The sequence below is a fragment of the Mauremys reevesii genome, linkage group 5 (genome assembly GCF_016161935.1).
Source record: "Mauremys reevesii isolate NIE-2019 linkage group 5, ASM1616193v1, whole genome shotgun sequence".
In the NCBI taxonomy this organism is placed as follows: Eukaryota; Metazoa; Chordata; order Testudines; family Geoemydidae; genus Mauremys; species Mauremys reevesii.
In genome coordinates this window covers 128500076-128525713 of record NC_052627.1, presented here as the reverse complement: position 1 = coordinate 128525713, position 25638 = coordinate 128500076, and the positions used below count along the sequence as shown (strand labels likewise).

The following is a 25638-nucleotide window of genomic DNA, read 5'->3' as shown; positions in this document are numbered from 1 at the left end:
TTGAATCTTGCATTAGGATGTGATGACCATCCCTGGACAGGCCATCTGTGAAGCCTGAACCCAGAACCTCTAGTTCTAAAAACAGGTCTCTGCTGCTTGAATTAAATCAGGGGTCGGCAACCTCTGGCACGCGGCTCACCAGGGTAAGCACCCTGGCAGGCCAGGCCAGTTTGTTTACCTGCCGCATTGGCAGGTTTGGCTGATTGCGGCTCCCACGGGCCGTGGTTTGCCATCCCAGGCCAATGCAGGAGGCGGGAAGCCGTGGCCAGCACATCCCTCACCCGCGCCACTTTCCGCTGCCCCCATTGGCCTGGGACAGTGAACCGTGGCCAGTGGAAGCCACAGTTTGTTCATGCAGCAGGTAAACAAACTGGCCCAGCCTGCCAGGGTGCTTACCCTGGCGAGCTGCGTGCCAGAGGTTGCTGATCCCTGAACTAAAGGGCCAATTCCATTAAATTGGAAGTGATAGCAGTCATTTTTATACCATCTAGCCACCAGAGGGTGACAAAGAGCCCCACTGCGTTAGCTTGGATGACAACTAAATAGAATAGCTGGGCTAAGTACCCTGTCCCATGGGGCCAGTCTTCCTCACTCTCTGAATGTAGGGCTAGATTAAATTAGACTGGGCTTTGTATACTGGCCTCCCCTTGTGCTGAAGACTGAATTCCAACACAGCTGAATGGCAAGTGTATTGAAAGCCTGCTGGGAATAGAATATTAAGAAATAAGAATACATGTTTCTGGGTATGAACAAAAGACAATTTAGTGGCTTGAAAAGCCAGTCCCCAGGAGAGAACAGCTAAGAGTTTCATGCAGAAGCTTAGAATGATTTAGTCAGAGTGACTATGTCTCGTGTAGTGACTGTTTCACATATTTGGGATTCTCTGGGGACAAAGAAAAGACATTTCCTTGTATCTAGTTTGATTTTTTTTTTCTATCCGTTCCTGATGTACCCACTTGCTTCATTATCTGTAGTAGAAAGAAAATGCAAATGAAAGTTGACTTGATATGTCAAGTCACATGGACTGAATTTACCTGTGATGTAACAACATATGACAGACTTGTATCCATGTGATCCTGACCCTAGTAATTTCATTGGAATTACACCAGCCATGAATCTGGCGCACGCAGTTTCAGTTCCATTCTCTTAACTTTGTCATTTCTGTGCCACACAGGATTCAATTTTTCTTAGCCCACCATTTTATACTTCCAGCATCAATTCCCATTGCCTCTTAGTCTTGGCAATCAGTTTTTAATACTTCTCTGCCTATTAAAGTCAGATCGGGCACAGTGGGAAGTGCCATGTTCACTGTATGAAATGGGCTTTTCTGCAACATCATGATTTTCCATTTGAAAAGGAAAGGTTCTAGCTCTGATACCTAGAAGGATATTATTCAGTAATATAAGAAGCCAAATCTCATGTAGATGTAAATCTGGATGGCTCCATGGGCTTCAATTGATTTACACAGCTGAGAATCTGGCCCAATGTCTTGAAACTTCAGGCAGGATTTTGCAACATATACTCATATGAGTAATACTTACTTAAACAAATACTTAAACAAATTGATTATTCACGAGTAAGGATTTGTGGATTTAGACTATATCCCACACCACTAACCGATTAGCTACTGCTGCTCAAGGTTGTGCTAACACATGTCATAACAGGTTCTGCTTGCATTTGATATCTGAGTGACTTTGTCATTCAAAAAATGCTTTGAAATTACCTGGAAAGGCAAATATCTGTAGCTTTAGGTTGATGTGAATTCTTGAGAACCCTTTTATGTTTTTCAGTTTTGAATAGACCTAAGACCGGTGTGTGTCCATCCATCTGGATTCTTATAGTGGCACCGGATCAGCTAATTCTTCAAAGGCTGGCCTGATCTCTTGGGATCAAAACCACTGAGTTACAGATGGGTTCTTCCAGAAATGAGACCTTAATCCAGGCTTTCTGAAGATTAGTGAGCCTTTCTGTTAGTATGACCACAACTTTGAGGTTGTAGTGTGACCTAGTTTGGGGGGTTTATAATGAAGCACTAATTAGATGAGTTTTGCCTCAATTCTCCTTTCACCATGCTCTAATCTTAAAATAATGTTTACGGGTTAAACAATAAAGGTGTGGGACTCTTTTTTTTTAAGATAGCAGTTGCTTTAAGCAGTTTTTAAGTTTGGGAATAGAGAGGAATTGGGTTTTAGGGGGCACTGCATGGAAGAAATAAGACAAACCAGTCTCCTCTTACCCCTTTCTCTCATAACTGACTACTATAAACAATAAGGCCCCATACTGTATATGAGGAAATAGAGAACATGCTCACAATTGTAATTAATTCTATTCTGCACACACATCACAGCATTTTGTAATGAGTGAATGTTATAAACAGTATTCCCAAACCTCACTATCTTGCATCTGCACTACTGCAACCTCCTCTGCTTTTGTGGCCTTGGAAAATGCCCTTGTGTCCCTTTAAATCCAATTATAATGCTGCAGCAAGATCATCTACCTAACTCATTGCTCAGATCATATTTCCGCCCCCGCAGCCCTCCCTTTTTCCATTTCTCCACTGACTCCCTCTTTTCCACAGCATCACACACAAACTGCTTCTCTGTACTTTTAACTCCATTCCTGGCTTAACCCTGGTCTACCTATAACTTCTTCTATGATGGTGAGCTGTAATTGTAGTCCAATTTAATATTCTATTTTTAATTTAAATTCTAATTCTGTTTGCAGATAATTTGCACACAGAAAGAGGGGCTAAATGAGGTGAGTAAATGTTTCACTGAGAATACTTCACCCAGTTCTGCTTCATACTCTGAACTAATCTAAATATTGTTTGGACGTGATGAACTGTGTGGGTTTTTTTTTCCTAACTCTTATTTAGTGAACATAATGTTCTTGAGGGTCAACATTTTAAAAGAGTTCAAATATTTTATGTTCTTAAGCATGTTCCATGTCCCCTATCCGCTGGATTGGTCATAAATCTGCTGTCTATATACCATTTCCTCAGTCTCTAATTTCAGTACTTCTTTTCCCACTGTTCGATGGAACAGGGCAGTTCATCAATTCACGTTTCCAGTCTGTTTGTAATATCTGGCTAGAAACAAGGCACTAGACATAAGTATTTTTGTCTAAAACAGAATGTACAGTGCATAGCAAAAAAGGGGTTTAGTGCAGCAAAGGCTGCACCAATCTTTATAAATGGGAAGCTCAGCTTGACAAATTGATTTTTTTTCTGTGAAATATTTGCTGCTGTGGAGGGAAAAAAATGCCCACTTGCATTTTCAGATTTCAAGCTCACTGGGTTGCTTGGGGTCACTAGCCTATATTGTGGGATTAGTTCTGGCTTCCTGATTGGCTGATCCTGCTCCTCTATAACTAGGATATTAGCAGCAGTCATTTTGAATCTCTTTCTCAGCTAGCTAGATTATAGTTGGCCCTCACACAACCACACAGTAAGGGGAAGCAAGGACCCTTCCTTCCTTTGCATCCCTTTGCAGCTGCCTTAGGCCACACCAGACCTTGGACCTGGGTGTGGGACAGAAAAGCAGGAGCTGAGAACCCAGTACTGCTCCCACAATCTGGTGGAAAGGGAATAGGCCAGAGGATGGGGAATGTGCTAGCCTCACCCCTTCTCTGTGCTGGCCAATGGAGTAAGCTGGAATGAGGGGATATGTATGCTAGACCTGGTAAAAGACAAGCAAATTACTTTCTCTGCCCCATCCAATGAGCAAGCAAACAATTTCTTTACGGAATCTCCCTTTGTAAATCTGTTCCCTATTAGGCTGGTCTACATGTGTATTTTTGTATTAACTTAACTATTTTGGTTAGGGATGTGATTTTTATATCAACATGTGCCTGCAGAAAGATGTTTATACTGGTATAATCACATCCATATTAGCAAGTTGTACCATTTTAACTATAACCTCACTATTCATAGATTTTAGCCCAAGAGTCAGATTTTTTTTACAGCTAGAAGTGACCGTTATAATCATCTAGCACAGGGCAGAGAACCTCAGTCAGCAACTTATATCCAGCCCATAAGACACTAGGCAGAAGAACCAGTGTCCAATTACATACAAAGCTGAAATCTTTCCACTGGTTCATTAAGCCACTACATATGGCCTGCAGGTATCTCACCAAGACCTTGACCCCAACTAATGAGTCAGTCAATATATTCTCCAGTACTTTGTGCAGTTTAGTTTTAAATAGCTGAACTGATGGAACCACCAGTTTCTCTGGGAAGCTATTCCACCATCTAATAGCTCTTGCCATTTGATATTCAACCAAAGTTTCCTTTGGCTTAATTTCATACACCTGGGAGTAATGGCATCTCCCTTGTGCCACCTTAAACAATTTGTTTCCTTCTTTGATGTTTACTTTCTTCAAATACATGGAGATAGGTATCAGATCCCCCTTAGTCATCATGTGACCATGCAGTACATAATTGGTTCTTTTAATCTTTTCTAATAATGCTTTATTTGATTAAAAGCTAGCAAGCCATGATAGAGTGCACTTTCATTTTAAATCAGCAAAGCTAGGCCATGTCCCTGAAGAAACTATGCACTTGAGCGGCGTTCTGTTTTTGACATGCCAATTCTTAAATGAGCAGTCAGGCAGGTAATAGAGGGGAGCAATTTGGGCTTATGCCTAAAGAAAGTTGAAGTGGTGATTTCAGCTTCATTTAGTCTAGTGCAAGACATAGACAATTACCTATACTTGCATGGAGAACCCAAACACAGAGTGAATACTAACAGGATCTTTACTCTTCCTTTGTCCAGACAAGGAGATCAGGGTTAGCAGTTTCAGTAGTAGAGAACCACCATATTTTATTGCTGACCATACTGTGCTATAATATACAGCACATACTTTAGCTATTTGAGGGCTGTCAGGTAATGTAGACTCTGGGACCTTGCCATACATTTTAATGGAACAGGGTGAAGTATGACCAGAAGATGTAAATATGTACTGTATCGCTTGGCTACTTCCAGAAGGAAAGGATTATTCAGACTCAACATATTTACACTGTGGAGCAAAGAATTATTAATTAACGAGGAACAGGATCCAATCTGAGCTTGTGTGATTCAGTAATTTCAATTTTTAAAGGTTCATGTGAAATATTTTCCTTTTAGTTTCCAAAGCATCTCCGTTCAACCTTGTGCCTCTCCAATCCAAGCCTGAATGTTGTTTTGAGTTTAGGGTTCAAACAAACCTCTAGTTCTACCCTGAATCCCAATCAGAGAGAAAGTAGGATACCTGGAGGCAATATAAAATGGAATAACCATTCTCTTGAAGCATGTTACTATCTCTTATTAATGAGATTTTGGTTCTGTGGATGGCTCATAAGATAAACCAATTACAAAATTTTAAGGTGTGTGTGTGTGTGTGTGTGTGTGTGTGGTATAGAAAGGGAGCCTGAGACATGAAGCCTTATATCAGAGGCCCGATGTGAGGCCTGAACTAAAGTAGTGGTGTGTGGGTGAACAAACTCAGGCTAAAAGAATAGTAGTAAAGTATAGTGACTGCTGATTTCTTTAAGATGGTATTTTCCCTCCATCATTTTTAAATCATATTTTTCTTGTTTTGTGAATGTTTTTGAAAGATGTAGTTTTTTTGGATGGTTCCCTGGACTGGTCTACCTCCCCAGTGAATTGTCTGTTTTCCATGCTTCTCTAACCTGCCACTAACTGGAATGCCGCACAATAAAAAATCAGTGTCAATTCTGTCTTGTTTATTATGCATTATCATTGCTGATGTTGACAAATGTCATTTAGTTTAATGACCATAGTTATCCATTGTCATAATTAAAGGAGATCATTTAATGAAGCTGAATGTAACATTTCTTAATTTGATGTATTAAGCAAAGATGTCATGGCCAGGCACACAAACATCACCCATCATTTGTGCAAATGAGTCAATAAATTAAACAAATCCTTCTTATTAATGTGACAGCATGGCCCTGCTAAGGTTCTGTGGGGACAATGAGAGAGGGTGCCAGATGGTTGTGTTCCATGCAACTCTTTCGCCCCATCCCCCACCACTATAGTGATGACTTGGGGGGTTGGACTCCTTCATCCCCCTCTGGCACCATAGTCAGAATGCTTCTTGCGCACTGAAATGTACTGTCTGATGCATGTGTACCACAATCTCCTGTTGGATGGAACGTTAGCCCTGTCCAACATCTGTCACCCTCTAGTGGCTGCATTCCAATATTGCTATAGCTAACAGACTCTCTTAATTTATGTGAGAGGGCCTGCATTTTTGCAACAAAATCACAAACTCTGAGTTGTTGGGCTGACATCTGTATATGGAGCCTGTGTATCCCTCACACCACTGCCTTAGGGCATCTAGAGATGATAGGGTAGCAGTACCTGTAATGGCAGTAGCACTCCCCTGTTTAAAGGGGCTGGTGAGAGGGGAACTATGGCCACATTAACGCCACTGGTTGAGGTGGAAGACAGCTGCTGAGTACTATACTGAATTCAACTGTGGGGTCTGAGCACCAGTTAGGGCCTCAACTTTACTAAAGATGGGCCTGGACCAAAACCCTGGATTCAAACAGCCCAGAACCAGGATCTGGTTCCTATCTGTGTAAAAGGCTATGTGAACACCTGTGAACTTTGGAGTGATTTTAGTGACTTGAGCCCATCTTCCTTTTAACCTGTCTTTCCAGGCTCACAAGAAAGTGAAGTGACTTCTTGTCACTTGCCTCAGTCGGTAGCTGGTTCAGGATTAAAATTTCAGGCTCTGTGTTTGCAGGCACCATTATGCTGTGTGGCCATCCTGCAATGAAAGGGAAGATGTCAATGAGTGCAGATCTACTACCTCTGTTTTATGGCAGTGGTACAGTGTTCATACCTTCTTGAACAAAGCTTGCAAGAAATTTCAAAAATCACAAGTGATGGGTTCCTTTCACTTTTGACTAGTGAAATCCAGTTAAAAATCCAGTGTGGTTACAATCCTCTAAAGATTATGTCTCTTTGGGTGGTAAGGTTGGACTCTGAAATTTGGCCATTCACCCAGACCCTTCTTTCCAGGTCCCCACTCCTTCCATCCAAACCAACACCCACTCCCTTTCCCTCAGCAGACTGGTGTTTACAAAACTAACACCATGTTTGCTATTGTAGGAAGCTCATCTGGGTTGGGTCCTAATGGACTAGGCAACCTCTAGGAAACTTGATGACCACCTGCATTGTGAAATGCGCTCTGCTGCCCAGGCAAGGATTTCCCTGTACCCTCCTCGGGTGTGTGTGTGTGTGTGTGTGTGTGTGTGTGTACACACCCTCCTGAATTCATCCATCTCCCCCAGTGGTCAACTAGTTACATCATGCAGTGTTGCTAACTTAGATCTAATTGGAAAATGACTATCTTTAAAAATGTTTTGGTTGGAAAAAAAATGCCATTTAGTTGTTTGTTGGCAATTTGAATTGAAATTGAAACATTAATACACACTTTAAAAGCATATCTATGATAATATACTTGTACCTGAAAAAACATGCTAGGTTTGAAAAGTATGAACAAAGACTAGCTTTCTCACACAGCTGTGGTTGTTATGACGTCTGCGCATTCATTTCAGCGATGTTGGCCCACCTAATTTAAAATTATGATTTATAAACAACAATAAATCAGAAATTCAAATGCCGATGTTTCTTGGTATCTTATAATGTTTAAAATGTGGGACCGTGAGTTAGCACTGAATCGCCTTGCCAAAGAAAGCGTATGAAACTTGCTTACAGCAACCAGGCAATCATAGTAGGCTTAACTTTGTTTTTTTTAATTGAAATTTTTTAAAAGTTTATGCATATGTAGAAGAAATTTGTATAATTTCATTCTTGGGACAACTAAATTAGTATGTTTTAGTGACTTTGCTCCAGAACGCTAGATTTGTGATTGGTAACATTATAGACATGTAATTCTAGTAGGCCAAAATTTTTAAAATGCATTATTTGCAAAGGTCATTATTTTACATTGTCACTATCTCAAGAGGTCGTTATCTCAGCGTTTCTGTACTAAACATTTTTATTATTTTTCAAAAATCAATTTAATTTTTTTTAAAAGGTTGATTTTTTTTTGTTTTGTTTTAGATTTCTAAAATTGTGGGGTTTTTTTTCAGTTTTTACTATGGTGCCATACAACCCACCTTCGCTCTCACCCCTCAGCTAATCCTTCCCCTCCACATCGTAAATTTGAACACCAGCTCTAATTTCAATTCCTGGAGAAAATTCTCTGCCCAGGGAACTCAGGACACAGAGTGAACAGTGTTATCTGGTGGGACAGAGTATCTGGTAGATCAGGACATAGGGAAGGACAGAGCATCCAAGGAAGACTGGAAAAATTAGTGGTAAAGACTAGAAGGGAAGGAGAAGCTTAGATACGGGGACAAATGGGATGGAAGAAGCCATTGAGGAGAATGTAGCAGTAGAATGGGTAGGAGGTTGGTCTTGTTAAGGCACTGTACTGGACTCAGGAGGTCAGGATTTAATTCTCTGCTTTTCCCTCAACCTTCCTGGTGATCTTGGGCTAGACACTTCATCTCTGACTCTGTAAAATAGAGACCATACTTCCTTACCTCACAGCGGCATTGCAAAGATAAATCCCTCCACATTTCTGAGATGCTCAGGCACTATAATTATAAGGAGTAAAGGAGCATGTACACCCATAGGAAGCAGCCCATGACGAATGAGTGGGAAGGAGCAGGTGGGAGGTTGATGCCCACTAGCATCATGCTGAGGGATTCATTTGCTGGCTTAGAGGAAATTCTGGCAGCAACTGTGACCCTATAGCACACTTGTTTTGGTGTTTTTTTCCCCTGGAAGTCACACATGTCAGAGTACTAAAAAGGCCTGACCCTATGTAGCTCACAAAGTCTGAGATCCCAGACTTTGATGGCAGAGCTATCAACTAAACAGATAACCTGTTTTATTTAGTGATGCATGAAGAAAATCTGAAGTTCTGATGTTTTGATTTAACACCGAGTACTTGAGGTGCTGTACTCTGAGAGTGAAGAGTGCATTAGGACCTAAAATATTAAAAATTATGCCTTTCAGGACTGAATATCTGAACAGTATTTTTCCCCATTTTTCAGGACATTTAATAGTTTTTTTTTTAAATGCTGTTAGGAATTGTTAGCAAATCAGTGGACAGTTACTCCCACTGATTGGGACTGATGAAGCTGTAAAGAGTTCTGCATTCTCCAAGGATTTTTTTCCCCCTTAAGTAATAAGAACAATTTCTTGAACATTTTCATCCTCAAGGACAGAATACATAATTGTGCTCATGAGGTTCATCTATCACAATTGGAAAAGAATTCCCTTGTAAGTTTTAAATGTAGGATTAAAGCCCATTTTACTTTTTGCTTCACACTCTTTAAGTCTCGGTTTTTGGTGCAACATTAATCAGAGAGCTGCATCATGCGTAATATGTGTTCAACAATTTTCAGTCCCACTGATGCTGGGGCCATGTTAAAGCTACATGAAAGGGGGTGTGTCGTCGTATCCAACAAAGAAAGTGAGGATCATTTTTAAAGGGTTTACTTGTCCAAGGAAACAAGTTATTGCATTCTCCTCTTTCCGTAGAAGAGGAACTGGTAAAAGCATAGCCATGTAATTTATAGCTGCCCTTGGTCAGCTCTGAGTTATTCACTGTTCTTACAGTACTTATCACACCCACAGTATCTCAAAGAAACATGACATGCTGGACTAAAATGCTACTATCTTTCTTTTTATCTAGCATTGTATTTGGATTAATGAAAAGAAGTATTTTTGTTGGCGGAGTTTCCCCACATAATGAGCAATTTAAAACCCCTTTGCTAAGACATACAAATTCCATGGTGAATACACACTGCACTCTGGGAAAAGGTCTTAGCATTTAAGCATGGGCCAGATTCTGTTAGTTTATTTATATATTACATTACGGTGATATATATGGGCCAGGATCTCATTGTGTCATGTTCTTTAAAGACATGTAGTACCGGACCCCGCATGTACAGTACCTTCCCTTTGTGTCTATTTAATTTTAAACATTAACTTTAATAAACTGTTTAGATACTCCCCACGCTGAAGAACATATGGTCCCAGTAGACAAGACAGACACAGGGTGAAGGAAACATTATTATCCCAAATTTGCAGGTAAGGAATTGTGATGAAGAATTTAAATGACTTGCAGAAGGTCATGCAGCCAGCTTCCCCAATGCCTTTCCTGAAAGAACATTCTTCCTCTTTATGCTGCCTCATCCTGTCCTCTAGAACACCTGCACAACCACAGAATTGCACTGGTGTAACAGGGGGCGGGGGTTAGAACTGAGTCATGTGAGTTTAGCTGAAGCGAAAGTAGATACAGTAACAAAAGAGCTTGTTGGTAAAACACAGATGCTATGGAATAGTTTTCAACTATAATGTAATTACACATGAAAGCTGTGATTAATGAGCCTCAATGTTTAATTGTGGCATGGAGATCCACACTAAAAAAGCCAGGTGCTAAGACATAGCCACAAAATCTGACAGCCACAGTTAATTTACAGTCATGGAGACAGTGTTTATGTGAAAGTTGGAGGGACTTCTTTGTCACTGGTTATTTCCAATATAACTCTGCATTTTTAATAGATTTCAAGGTATTGAGCCAAATCTTGCTCAGTTGCTTTACTATAAATCCATAGTGATGTAATTGAAATCAATGGTGTTACTGTGGATTTACACCAGTTCCATGTCAATGAAATTACTTCAGATTTACACCAGTGGAACTAAGAGCAGGGTTTGGCCCATAGTATTTTATTTAAGACTCGAGTCTGTCTTCTTGTGAGACTGAATGTGCAATCAACCCATGCACTGAACTGCTATTAAAATCAATTGGATTTGCAAGTGCAGATCCAGTTGCAGGGCTTAAGCCAAAAGTGGTCCTGGATACTGATTTCACGGCAGGATTCCTAGTATTATCCTAATGTAACTGCATGGCGACCCTTTTTTTCATTTAAAATCCTATTGAAGATGTGATACTTTCTGGGGATGAGACTGCACTTTTCAGTTCTGAGAGTAGTCTGTCACTTTGCTGCTTACTTGATAATAGGAAAAGAGGAAGGAATATCAAAGAAGCAAACTGATTCATAGAAATATTCAATCTTTATACTATAATGCACAGTGTGCGCATGATCTGGACTCCAGAGGTGGAGAGCTCCCTCAACACCTGTTGGCATCAGTGGGAGTTATGGGCCCTCAGAACCTCCTGAAAATCAGAGCATCCATATTTGGGCATGGGGAGAGCGGATGGCAGGATTTCTCCAGTCTGGCAGTGACTTGTCTTTAGATCAAAGTTTTCTCCTCTGTAAAGTGGGGGAATATAACTTGCCTCCCACAGGTGTTGTAAGGGTTTCTTTAACATTTGTGAAGAGTTTTGACATCCTTGAGGGAAGGGTGCTAAAAGTAAAAACAAAGATGTATAGACTTCAGGTGCAACTAATTATTATTGTTACTTTGGCTGGTGAGTATTGCATCTCGTGCAGTGGTCTGTTTTGTAATCTGTAATAAGGAAAACTATCCAGATCAATGTATTGGCAAATGCCACTGCAGCTTCCTTCCCCAAGGAAGTGCAAGTCACATGCTGGAGAATCATAATGTATGTATTTTTTTTCTTTCATAAGGAAATTCTTGCCTGACTAAGGCAAGGGGCAGGATGGGTGAGAAGAAGGGAAGTGAGAGTGGAAAGGGAAAGAAGTAACAGTGCAAAAACCTTCGCTGGTTAGGGATAATTCTGAGAGAGAAAATGTGGAGCTGGATCTAGATATTGGAAATGCGCAACCTGATCCCCTTTGCCCTAACTTCTGGGGAGGAGGGGGAATTTGGATTTGGTAGTAATGAGGTGCTAAGGACTTATTTTGCTGCAATTTAACATTGCAAGGGACTGAAGGATGAACTTGTCATTAAGGCACTGGGCTAGGACTCAGATCTGGGTTCAATTTCTGGCTCTGCTGCACCTTTCCTGTGTAACCTTGGGCAAATGACTTCATATTTCTATGCCTCTGTTCCCCACGTGTACAATGGAGACAACTTCTTTCTTCTACCCTTTGTCCGACCTGGGTACTTGCTATGTTTCTGAACGGTGCCTTGTACAGTGGGGCCAAAATCTGTATGCTCCAGTTGAAAGTGAATTATTTTGGGGAAGTTCTGTGGCCTGTGCTATACTGAAAGTCAGACTAGATAATCATAATGGTCCCTTCCTGGGAATAGAATCTATGGTTTGCACATAAAATCTCCATTACAGACCATTGGTAGTTACTAGACAATGGCAACTCAATTTAATCATCCCAAGTGCAGGGAAAAGTGGTCTTTGATAAGTTGAAATGGACCTTTTTCCTTGGTCAGTAATTACAAATGCATGTTAATATTGTTTTCATTTAGACACAATGTTTGGATACAGAGTTATCATTCAATATTTGGAGGATGTTCAGGTCTATTGACTCCGTCTGTCCATCCGTCTATTCATACCGTTCTCATCACCATAGTATCTAAGTGCCTATCTGATGTATTGGTTCAGCAAGTTGCAGAAGGGGGCTACTCTTGGATCCCTATCCAGCCATCTCAAAATTTGGAGGTGTTTGGATCTGAAGCTTTGGCTTAGGGCCCTCTGTGGCTTTTTTCCTAGTGTCCGTTTACCTTGAAGCCATTCAGAACTTCTTGTGATAACATACTTTATGAGTTCTACTGTAGTTGTTTCTTGAGTGCTAAGAGCATGATCTTTTGAATGCTTTGAGTGACAGGCCTTAGAAATTAACTGGAGTGGTTCTGTCAGTGAAAATAAAACTAAGAACAAGAAGGTGCTCTTAGCACTTAAGTCAAAGTACATGTCCAGTGACATTTTGTGGTTGAAATGTGACTGTGAAAGATAATTATAAAGTCTATTTCTTTTCAAATCAGTGGCTTTATGATGGCATTTAGAATCTGACAATCTCTTGGTGTCAATGAAAAATTCCAGGAGTGGTGAGGGGGACCAAATTGAGGGATTGAGAGCCCTTCACTGTATTATTGCACATGGCCCAATCCCTTTACAAATCTCTTCAATTTCTTTTTCTCCCGCTACACAATCACTTGGTCTTTCATAACAACACCAGACAGTTTTGTCAGGGCCAGAACCTCGGCTGGTGTTAATTAGTACTGCATAAAATCAACGTGGCACATATTAAATAGATTAAAAGCTGGCTATCTGATGCCTCTCACAAGGTAATTATTAATGGGGTATCATCAGTTAGTGTGGGTATTTTCAGTTGTAGTCCTGCAAGAGTCAGTTATCAGCCCAGCTCTGTTTAATATTTGTACTTGTAGTGAGGCAGTGTGGTTCCTTGCCACCCCGGAGAGAGATGAGTCCCTCTGGACACCAGAGTGGGCGGAGCCAGGAGCGCTGAGCCCGCCCCCTCCCAGAGGGTCAGACTTTGCCCTAGAAGTATAAAGTACCGACCTCAGAGCTCACTGGGAGAGCAGCTGCCGGGGAGGCCAGATGCCTCCGATCTAGCTCGTGATTGGGAAACCCCAGCGGCCTGCGGTAAACCCGAGGACTGGCCTGAAACTGCCCCGTGTGAGCTACCCAGAGGAGTTGCTGAGTCGGCCCCTTGCCAGCTACCCCGAGGAACCCAGCGTGCTGGACCCCCAGGAGGACACCACCCCGACCCAGGTACCTCAAAAGGGGGAGTCTGGAAGTAGCCCGGGGGCAGCCGACCCTAGTCTGGCTGCAGCACTGCCAGAGCCCCATGTGAGTGTGTTGTTGTGGCCAGGATCCCCATGGACACAGCAGCGGGTCTTCTGCCGCTGCTAGGGCCCCAGGCTGGGATGCAGTGGAGTGGGTGGGCCTGTGTCCCCACTGCCCCCCACCTCATGGCTGGCTGTCTCCCCCTCTCCCAGAACCTAGGGCCTGGGCCTACTGTTTATATACTGTTGTTGCTCAGCCCCTGCCTGAGGGTCTGAGCACCTGACTCACCATTGTCCTGCCCTGACTTAGGGCCTGGACTTAATGTGCTTATTTCTGTCCTCACAAAGGCCGCAGAGGAAGATTCCTGCAGCAAACTAATTCCCAACAAGAAATCTTCCCAAGTTTAGTGAGGCGATGTGGTTCCCCTCTGTGCCAGAGAGAGATGCGCCCTGGTTAACCTCTCTACAGTACTGATCTGGAAGAAAAAATAAAATAATTACTGATAAAGGTGACCAAGATTGGTGAGGTGGTAACTAATGAAGATGGGTCATTGTGATCTGATGCCTTTATAAGCTTGGGACAGTCAAATAACTTGTAATACAGCCAAATGCAATGTCATATGTCTAGGAACAAAGAATGCATTGACTCTGAAAAGACCTTAGTGGTCATTGTAGAAAGCCATCTGAATGTGAGCTCTCATCCTGACGCTATTGCAATACAGGCTAACATAGTCCTAGTATGTATACACAAGGGGATATTGAGCCGGAGTAGGAAGCTGATATTGTCTCCATATATGGGACTGGTAAAAGCATTACTAGATTACTGTGTCTAGATCAGGTGTCTGTACTAAAAAAAATTGCTCAGAGAAGAGCTATAAAAATGGCTCAACATTTGCAAAATACACCTTGCAATGAAAGACTTCAGGAGGTCAATGTATTTAGCTTATCAAAGAGTGTTAAGAGATCAAGGTGTACAAGTACCTACACAAGGAGAAAACATCTGATATTAGGTGACACTTTTGTCCACTAGATTAAAGAATCTCAAAATTCAGTGGCTGAAAATTAAAAATTAGAAAAGCCATGCAGGAAATAAGACACAAACTTTTACAAATGAGAATTATTAATCATTGGAACTGCTCTCCAGGGCATATGGTAAATTCTCCAGCACATAGAGTCTTTAAATGAAGACTGGATGACTTTCTACAAGAGAGGTTCTCTAGTTTAGTTTAACCCTATTTATTGGACTTGGTGATGGAATTACTGGGTAAGATTGTACAGCCTGTGTTATTCAGGGATTAATAGGTTTTAATACCAGAAAAGATCAGTATGATGATCCAGGTTGGATGTTCTGCATAACGCAGGAGGTCATAGTGGTATCTTCCAGTCTTAAATTTTATGGGCCTGAGCTTCAGCTGGTCTAAATCAGTATAACTCCAGATTTATCCCAATTGAAGATTTGGCCTCCTATTTTTTATTAATTTAGTAATGTCAGAAAACATGCCTTCTTAAAAGTTACCCAGCTTACTATGAAAGTCCTTGTTGCATTTAGCTTCATATCATGTGACTCTGGTGATTCTTGATATGATTAGTTAAAGCTCTAGCTTGACTTTAAAATAGCACCTGTATTGGCAATGCAGTTCAACCTCAAAGAATGAATGCTTGCCTGTATTTTAATTCTTCATGAAAATTAATTAATTACAATTTTTTTGTATGTTCCACTGACAAACCATCTGCAGGTATGACATTTAGCATCTGTACTTAAAGGTGGCCAACTGTTATGCTGTGGTGATGCTGATGGTGAATCACTCAAGATAAATTGAATTCATCATTGTGATTCTGCATATCTTATGATCTGTCATCTCCATGACATTTATTATTTTATGTTATCTTACCAAGTGTCTGAAGTACATCGGTGTCTGGTTTATTGCATTGCTTTCAAAAGTACTCACAAATAAAGAAAAATCATAGGCACATTTTACTATGTTGCCATTGCTTCTCTTTGGACTTCTGGGAGGGTGGAGGAGACGGCCTTGTGGTAACCCTGTATTTTATATATTTATTTATTTGTTTGTTTTCTCCCCAAATTTTCAAAGTTTGAATGCAATTTCTTCACAAAAATATTTTGGAAAAATATTGATTAAATGTTTTCACTTTTTCTCAGCTGGCGGTATTAACAATGCCTCGAAGGGTAGGCCTACACACCCTGCAGTAGCAAGTCTCAGATCCTGGGTTGACAATCTCGGGTTTTTACCACGGCACTAAAAACAGCTGTGTAGATATTGTGGCTCCAACTCTGAAGCCCACCCCCTTACCTAGGCTTCAGGTCCTGAGCTCAGGCCAGAGCCCTAACAGCTATTTTTAGCACCACCGCATCTGACTGAGTCTGTAGACCTGGACTCTGAGACTCACTGCGGCTTGTTGTGTAGATATACTCCAAGAAACCCAAAGGAGGAATTCAGACCCTACTCCAGGAAAGGATATAACTATTTGTGTGGAAATATGCAATAGTTTCTTGAAGGCAAAGGCTTCCAAACTTGTCTTCAATGGAACTACTCATGCCTGAAGTTAAGCACATACCAGGTATATACTTGTAGGATTGGGGCCTTAGTTGATGGAGTAGTTCCTTATAACCAATAGCATGAGAGGTGGCATTGCCTAAGAATCCTTGTATAGCCATAAGAGGGATAATAAAAACAGCCAGTGAGACATGGCACATGCTGGAAGATTTATAAAGAGGAATGTGTTGTGTACCTCTGTAATAACCAGCTAATAAATAACACACTTGCAGATACCTATTTTTTCCCCTGAGTTATATTCCCTTGGAGGGTAATGTGGGAACCAAAGTCCTTCTATTTGTAAATGGTGATAGACGTGAGACTTTAGAAGCATGGAAACTTTAAAAGACTATTATGTTGAGGTGTGCCAGACACTATAGGCACAGGGACTTTTTAGAGGCATGTGTATCTATAAAGTTAATATGTATCTTTGAACTAGGGAATGCATTATAGCTCCTTGGAGGAGATTTGCAAAGCTTCCTTCAGAAACTAAAAACTCTGTGTGAGGTGAGATGCAAATACTGCAAATCTCAGGAGAGCTAAACAACTCCAGAGAAGTACCACCCTGGAAGGCAATCACATAGACTTGGTTCATGAGGCCCAGGAGACAAAAGAAAGTGTTTCGATATAAAGGTTCAGTCTGAACTGGGTGAGGGATCTTCATTTTGATCCTTGTTGAACTGACATAAAATGTAACTGATGGAAGAGTTTGAAAGACTGGCAGCCTGCCAAGGTGTCCATGTGGAATATGGGTAACACTTGGAACACGTAGCATGTGTGTAGACTGTTTGTTGTTTTACTATACATTACAAAGACAATGCTTTTTTTCGATTGGAACCGCTTACCTAGGGATTTCAAGGATTTTACACTGCTTGTCCTCTTTAAATCAGAAATGGAGGTCATTCTAAGAGCTATCTCTAGCTCAACCAGAAGTTATTGAACAAATGCAGGAGTTGCTGGGTGAAATTCTATGGGCTGTGTTATGAGGATGTCAGACTAGATTATTATAATGGTACTTCCTGAATCCCTTATGAAACCAAGGGTAAAATTTGCCCTTGCGCAGTGAGCCAATGCAGGTCCTATGCATTACTTAAGTGCTTTTGTTTTCAGAGTTAAAATGGGACTTAAACTATGCCTCTGCCTTTTGCTGGCCCCCTGTACAAAGGTGGACTCTTGCCTGTCCTTAACCTGCAATGGTTGATTTCAGAGTAAACTGTAAGGGCAGGAGTGGCGCCAGGGTTTTTGACGCCCTAGGCGCAGGGCCAGCTCTACCCATTTCGCCGCCAGTCCCGTGGCTCCAGTGGACCTGCCGCAGGCATTCCTGTGGATGCTCCACCAGAGCCGCGGGACCAGTGGACCCTCCGCAGGCATGCCTGCGGGAGGTCCACCAGAGCCGCCTGCCGCCCTCCCGGCAAAATGCCGCCCCCCACAAATCCTGGCACCCTAGGCGACTGCCTAGGTTGCCTAAATGGAAGTGCCGGCCCTGTGTAAGGGAGTGAGAGAAAGCTAGTATCTTTCCCTTATGCTAGTCAAAGATTTTTTTTTCCTTTTACACATTCCATTTGTGCATTATCCATTTTTATTTCTGATTTCTTCATTTCATTTGCACTGTGTAGTTACCTTTTGAATAAGATCTCATAATAGTATAAGAACATAAGAATGGCCCTACTGGTTCAGACCAAAGGTCCATCTAGCCCAGTATCCTGTCTTCCGACAGTGGCTAGTGCCAGGTGCCCCAGAGGAAATGAACAGAACAGGCAATTCTTCCAGTGGCAAGTGATCCATCCCCTGTCACTCATTCCCAGCTTCTGGCAAACAGAGGCTAGGGACATGATTCTTGCCCATCCTGGCTAATAGTCATTGATGGATCTATATGTGTTACACCCAAAATCTGGATATACTGTAGAACTTTTTTTTTTAACCAAATTCCACCCTCCACATCTCAAGGCAGTGTATCCAAAATGTACACTGGGTTTCTGGTATCAGAGGGGTAGCTGTGTTAGTATGGATCTGTAAAAGCAGCAAAGAGTCCTGTGGCAGCTTATAGACTAACAGACGTTTTGCAGCATGAGCTTTTCATCGGATGAAGTGGGTATTCACCCACGAAAGCTCATGCTGCAAAACGTCTTAGTCTATAAGGTGCCACAGGATTCTTTGCTGCTTTTACTGGGTTTCTGGCCCATCAAAAGGCAGAAGTAATTAAATAATGGACTCAAATGGGTGTCCATGTCCTAATTCTTACAGCTCATGTATGGTGAAAGCATCATACTTAGAAGATAATTAAAATTTTGAATTAAAAACCAGGAGATGCCACTTGTGTGAAGAAAAGAGATGTAGCTGGAAAATAGTGATTCATTTCGCTTGATCCCTAAGGAGGGAACACAAAATCTTAACAGCTCTTAACACCCACTTCTGCCATGATGCTTGTAAGAAATCAGCCAGCTGATCATGATTTGAGGGACACATGGGAGGGAGTTCACTTTTACAACTAGTAGATGAATCCATTTTAAAATACTCTATCTTATCTTTGACTTTATCCTTCTCCCACTTTACTTTGTGTATCACCTTTTTTCCCCCATGGGTCTAAGTCCTATAAGTTGCCCTATGTAGTTAGACCCCTGAACCCACTCAAAGCTCTATTAAATCAAGGTTTCAGGATTTAGCGTTAATTGTTTGGGACGTGGATAATTTCTCTTTTTTAGTACATTGACTAGCCCGTTAACTTCATTGGAGTTGCTCTGCAGTCACACTGGAGCACAGATACTAATGGCAGAATTTGATCATAAGTGGGCTTGATTTTAATCATACAAGTTATGTGGAAAAGAAGTAGTAGGTCATCCATTGTAAGAGAGGGCTCAGCTGAACTGTTCTCAGTTTAACTCAAATTCCTATGATCATGACTCCACATTCTTTATATTTCAAGAGGGTCTCAGTTTTCACTCTCACCTAGATTGAACAAAAATGTATTCCTGATATCCCTGCATTACTCCCATTGGAAACACAGTGAGTAAGGCACTCCGTGAATGGCTATGTATTTACCTAACCTGTTTTCATAACGTATTCTGCAGATACTTTATAACCAAAGTAAATGTGCTGAAACAGAAATGTTGAAACCTTCTATTGGAAATCATTTGTGCAAAGTGCATTCTTCCAGTGGCAATGTGTTTTTTAACATTGGCTGTATGGGGTAAGCACTTTGCTGGATTCTGTAGATCTAGCCATAAATAGGCATTTAATAATCCCAATGCCTCAGTCAACATCTTTCCAAATCACTATGTGATTTATGAAATTCTTCAAGGAGTGGAAGGAGTGTCATTGTGTATTTAATAAATGGTAAATGCAAACCTACAGAAAACCACAGTTTTTCCCTCTCCTATATATTTCCTATGTAGGAAGTTATTTTAGAAGCAAATCTAAAAGTAAACAAAGAATTAAAGAATATATTGTAGGGAATAATCCTGCATATGCAAGCGGTTGGACTAGATGACTGAATAGGCTGGATTGATCACAAGTTTCCAGCCGTATCATTCTGCGTTTGTGGTACAAAAAAGTGATACAAGTTAAGCCAGGTTTAAGGCTGATTTTGCATTGCCAGAGTGGTGCAAAGCTTCCTGATTCTACTGCGGAGTCTGATCATTAGTCCATTCCCTTATATATGCAGGATTGTTCTCTGTAATAAACACTTTTGATTTCTAATATTGCTGTTTTGCTCTTTATATGACTTATTTAATATGAAGGAATCACAAAGATGAAAGAGATCCCACATAACCTTGTTCACTAATTATATCCACATATAAGGTTTTGCATTTGCCATTTATTAAATACACAATGTGGGGAAGGATAGCACAGTGGTTTGTGCATTGGCCTGCTAAACCCAAAGTTGTGAGTTCAATCCTTGAAGGGGCCATTTGGGGATTCAGTTGGGGGATTGATCCTGCTTTGAGCAGGGGGTTGGACTAGATAGCCTCCTGAGATTCTTTCCAACCCTGATATTCTATAATTCTAATGATACTCCTTAAAGAATTTCATAAATCACATAGTGATTTGGAAAGATGTTGACTGAAGCATTGGGATTATTAAGTATTCCTTGACTTTAGCAAAGCTTTTGATATGGTCTCCCACAGTATTCTTGACAGAAAGTTAAAGTATGGGCTGGATGAATGGACTATAAGGTGGATAGAAAGCTGGCTAGATCATCAGGCTCAACAGCTGCATCAATGGCTCCATGTCTAGTTAGCAGATGGTATCAAGCAGAGTGCCCCAAGGGTCGGTCCTCGGGCCAGTTTTGTTCAATATCTTAATTAATAAGCTGGAGGATGGCATGGACTGCACCCTCAGCAAGTTTGCAGATGACACTAAACTGGGAGGAATGGTAGATACATTGAAGGGTAGGACTAGGATACAGAGGGAAGGATAGCTCAGTGGTTTGACCATTGGCCTGCTAAACCCAGGGTTGTGAGCTCAATCCTTGAGGAGGTCACTTAGGGATCTGGGGCAAAAATTGGTCCTGCTAGTGAAGGCAGGGGGCTGGACTCAATGACCTTTCAAGGTCCCTTCCAGTTCTAGGAGATTGGTACATCTCCAATTATTACCTTTATAGTTTTTTGGGGGGTTGGACTAGATGACCTCCTGAGGTCCCTTCCAACCCTGAGATTCTATGATTCAGATTCTATGAAATTAGAGGATTGGGCCAAAAGAAATCTGATGAGACAAGGACAAGTGCTGCACTTAGGATGGAAGAATACCATGCACTGCTACAGACTGGGGACCATATGACTAGGCAGCAGTTCTGCAGAAAAGGACCTTGGGGTTACAGTGGATGAGAAGCTGGATATGAGTAAACAGTGTGCCCTTGTTGCCAAGAAGGCTAATGACATTTTTGGCTGTATAAGTAGGGGCATTGCCAGCAGATTGAGGGACATGATCATTCCCCTCTATTTGACATTGGTGAGGCCTCATCTGGAGTACTGTGTCCAGTTTTGGGCCCCACACTACAAGAAGAGTGTGGAAAAACTGGAAAGAGTCCAACAGAGGGCAACAAAAATGATTAGGGGGCTGGAGCACATGACATATGAGGAGAGGCTGAGGAAACTGGGATTGTTTAGTCTGCAGAAGAGAAGAATGAGGGGGGATTTGATATCTGCTTCCAACTACCTGAAAGGGGGTTCCAAAGAGGGTGGATCTAGATGGTTCTTAGTGGTGGCAGATGACAGAACAAGGAGTAATGGTCTCAAGTTGCAGTGGGGGAGGTTTAGGTTGGATATTAGGAAAAGCTTTTTCACTAGGAGGGTGGTGAAGCACTGGAATGGGTTACCTAGGGACTTGGTAGAATCTCCTTCCTTATAGGTTTTTAAGGTCAGGCTTGACAAAGCCCTGGCTCGTATGATTTAGTTGGGGATTGGTCCTGCTTTGAGCAGCGGGTTGGACTAGATAACCTCCTGAGGTCTCTTCCAACCCTGATAGTCTATGATAAGGCTAGCTTCATGAATACACATGTGCTCTGGCAGGGTTCTGGTGGCTTCTGAAACAATGAGGGTTGCCATAGGGATCACAAACTTATTAAAGGGACACTTCCAACTCCTATGTACTACAGATATCTATGGGCCAAATGCTTAGAGATTTTGAACACTTGCAATTAGCTTGGATAAATGGTTGAATCAATCCTGCAGATTTCTGAAAAGTAGGTATTTCATACTTACTTCCTAGAAAACTACACAATCAGCCACAGTGTTGCTACATGCGACATGAGTGAGAATTCAGTCCACAATCCTGACCTCAACATAAATCATTTGAGGGAACTGCAGGGCTAATGAGGAAGAAGATGAATATTTCCACTCTTTGTTTTTAAGGGACCTCCAACACTGAGAAATCAACTTTAAACTCAGGGGCCCAAATCCTGTGTGCTCAGCAGATCAAGGTATGATCTGTGTGCTCTTTCTGTGTTCTGCCAGTACCTGAATTGGCCTCTCACCTGTCCCATGGAGTCTAAACCTAATCCCTATTCCAGTATTTCTTCCCATATGTGTCTGCTCCTGATGGGTCTAATTTCTGCCTTAAATTAGAGAGGTCTCTGTTAACCCTTTCTTTCAGCCTCACATACTGTTGATATGTGAAATAATCAGCCTTGCCCTCTGAGCCCTGACCAGTTTAACCCTTGACTTTTGACAGCTCTTCTCTCATTGAATTATGGGATTGCTAATCCAGAGGAGAAGATCAACTAAGGACAGGTAACTAACTAAAGTCTACCAGATCACCTCTGGGTCAACTGGTGGGATTAGATTCCCTTGAGAAGGGGGTCCTGATGGCTGAAATTGAGAAGGCTACATGGTATGTTCTGCTGCTTGAGAATATATCTAGGGGATAGATAGGTTATGGGGCAGTCTGGATGCATGGCCATGTAAATCCAAGTAAACTTGTCCAGAGTAGAAACCAATGTAACAGCACCCCAACCACATGATCTGGTGAAGGAACAAAGGCTGCTCCCTCTGCAGCAGATTCTGATGAACAAAAGGTGCAGGGTTACATAGGAATAGCAGAGTGGCTGCATAAATCACAATAAAGGAAAATTGCTGCTCTAAAAGATATTGAATAATTCTCTGTGGGATACACTGGCTGAGGAACCCTGGACATACACTTAATAAAGAAGGAACAGAGAGGTTGTGAGATGGAGGGAGTGCCTCAGGCATTCACCAGAACTTGCAAGCCTGTGCTCGCCACTTTGCAAAGAGAGAAGCTGCTCATAGTTCTAGCCAGAGCATACAATCCTGTGAACAGCCTGTAAATGATAATCTTTCTCTGAGCTTCATTTCCCTGAAGAGTCCCAGGTTTCTCAAACAGACCATATGGCCACTGTTGATTTATGAAGATTGACTTGATTTCATTTGTACACGTAGTTAACAAACTGTTTCCAGATTGCTGTATTTATACTTCTAAACCTCACTCTTCTTCCTTGAAGTGTCCCTGGGTGTGAGATCAGATCAAAAAATAGGGCACGTAATGGAGGGGAATCAGATGTTTCAGGAGGCAGTCTCCATAGCATGGCTCTCTGTACAACACCTCTAACACTCTAATGAACTTGATCAAAATTCTATAACTCATTTTATTGCTTTCCAGCTGGTATGGGTGAAGAAAAATAAATTCACTTAAGACTGAAACTTGTTTGAACATCTTTATTCTGCTACTGTATTTTTAGAAGGACACTTTTGCTTTGCTCCTTTGTTATAGCAAAATTTTTGAAAACACTTTCTAACCAAATCTAAAGTCTTGGTTTTAATATCAAGCCTGACATTACCATTAGCCACACCCCACCCCACCCCTTCACAGGAAGGGGGATGCAAAGCTATGTCTAGCAAAGACACAATCCTTTTGAAGTTCCAATAGGTTTAATTCAAACACACACCACCCCATTCACTGTTCATCAGCAGACATTCAACTGGTAATGCCTAGAGCTTTGGTGAGCTGCCCTATCTTGGTTGCATTGATCACTGAGGACTAGCTGGTGCTACTTATGCCCAGCCCATGGTAAACAGGTGGTGTGGAGACAACGTCCAGAGACAATGTACCTGCTTCTTCACCCCTCTTGGTGGAATGCAGCTTACTACTTCCTGCATAGCTAGCTTGCACCAAAGCTTCCTAGCCTCATGAGAGTTAAACCTTATCTCCTACTTCTCCTTGTCCATTTTGAGTGCTGTGTATCTTGGCAGGCAGAGGCTGCAATTGTGCCTGGTTCATATACCGACTTCTTATGACCTTCCACCCCAGAAAGGCCAAGGAAAATCTTGCCCTTCCAAGCATTCTGTCTCTTCCTTTTCTCAAGAGCCGGAATAGTTTGCTGTCTAGCGTGGGGAGGTTTAGAAGAGATTTTAGTGTAGCAAGCTGTCCCATTGTATTAGCATATAACATGTGGGTTTTGATATTAACATATGTCAGGAAGAGCTGTAATTAATTAAAGTGAGATCAGAGTAACAGGTTTACACAGCTGCTACAAAATATGTTACGATCCTTTGTCATAGATCATGAATCCACTGGAAACTTCACAAACCTCCAGGTATGCCTAATTCAGAGAGACAAGTGGCTATTCTACTGAGTAGCATTTCATACACTACTAGTCAATTCTTTATCTACAAATCTTGACCCTTTTTTTTTAAATGGTCTCACTGGTAAGGCAGCTTGGAAAGCAGGTCAAACGGCAGGTCAAACAAATCTGAACAAAAATTATTAACTTGCAAAGGAGAAGGTTAAAATCAAACTAATTTGCAACTAGATAATTAAAATGATAATATATTGGTTGTTAATAGCAACAGAAAGGCAGAACAGTGTAGATGAATGACCAGTGATTTGGGATTCAAGATTTTTCAAAAGCACCTAAGTAATTTAAGTGCCTAAGTCAACAGAATTTAGGGTCTTAGGTTATTTAGGTGCTTTTCAAAATGGTACCATAGGTAAAATTGTTAAAATGTCAGTGCCTAATGTTCAGTCCCTACCTCTGATTGTAGACAACTAAATAAAAGTGGCTTCATTTAAGGCCCTAGTCTGAAAGTTGATGGAAAGCTCCTATTAAATTTAATAGGGCATTGGATCGAGCCCTCAAGGTAGGAAGGGAGTCAGGTGTTGCAACACTGAGCATCACAGTGCCTAACTTTTAGGTGCCTAGAAAAATCACAGGAAAACACTGCTATCCACAAAGTCAAGTGAGGCATCTAGGCTCCCTATACAATGCATGGGGTGAGGTGGGTACCTCAGAATGGGATCCACAAAAGCCAGCATGCTCAGCAGGGAGCTACCTAAGCCAGCCAAAGAGAGATGTTGCTGATGGTGGGGGTATGCTAAGACAGGCATCCCCTGAAGCCTGTGTTTAGGTGCTCATCTCTGCTTAGTGATACACAAAGGGGAACCTGCCACCTGGAGTCAGGTGGCTTAGGTGCGTGCCTCGTTCCACTCAGAATGGCCAGAGAAGGAAGTGGTGGTGGTGGTGGTGCCACCGAGGAGAGTGCTCTAAACACTGAGCTAGGAGATAGTCTTTACAGAAAGGAGGGTCTCTCTCATTCTCAGTCTTTCCTGCTTTGAAGCTATTCCCTGGTGGATAAATAATAAAAGAGGATTTGGAGCAAAAGGGACTGAACTCTGGGTCTCCCACATCTCAGGTGGGTGACATAATGCCTACATTAGAGAGTCGTTCATACTCCCTTTCCAGCCCAATGGAACAATCCTGAAAGTTGGGAGACTCCGCTGAAATCCTTTCTTCCCTTCAGCCAGAGTCTGAGTACCCACATCCCAGGTAAGTGCTCTAACTAGTTATAAGGTGGGCAGCACCATCTCCACCTCTTCCTCTGGCCAGATTTTGAATGGGATCCGATCTGATAGATGTGGAGTTAACACATGTTGCAAGAGACCATTCAAGGTGAAATGGACTGTGATGACCT

At 41.8% G+C, this 25638-nt stretch overlaps 2 long non-coding RNA genes across 6 annotated transcripts in view; both read left to right on the top strand.

Annotated features, from left to right (window-relative positions):
- The window catches only part of LOC120405930, a 105763-nt gene that overhangs the window by 45266 nt on the left and 34859 nt on the right, over positions 1-25638 (top strand). For 2 of the 5 annotated variants that reach the window (XR_005598999.1, XR_005598997.1), the window contains 2 exons: positions 2725-2757; positions 10035-10118. The exons of 1 other annotated variant lie outside the window; for it this stretch is intronic. This is a non-coding gene — a long non-coding RNA (uncharacterized LOC120405930). The remainder of the gene's footprint in view (positions 1-2724; positions 2758-10034; positions 10119-25638) is intronic. 2 more of the 5 variants (XR_005598998.1, XR_005599000.1) reach the window with 2 other exon arrangements.
- On the top strand, positions 13142-15372 carry LOC120405934. The gene is made up of 3 exons (XR_005599005.1): positions 13142-13199; positions 13302-13647; positions 14010-15372. It is a non-coding gene; the product is annotated as an uncharacterized LOC120405934 (long non-coding RNA).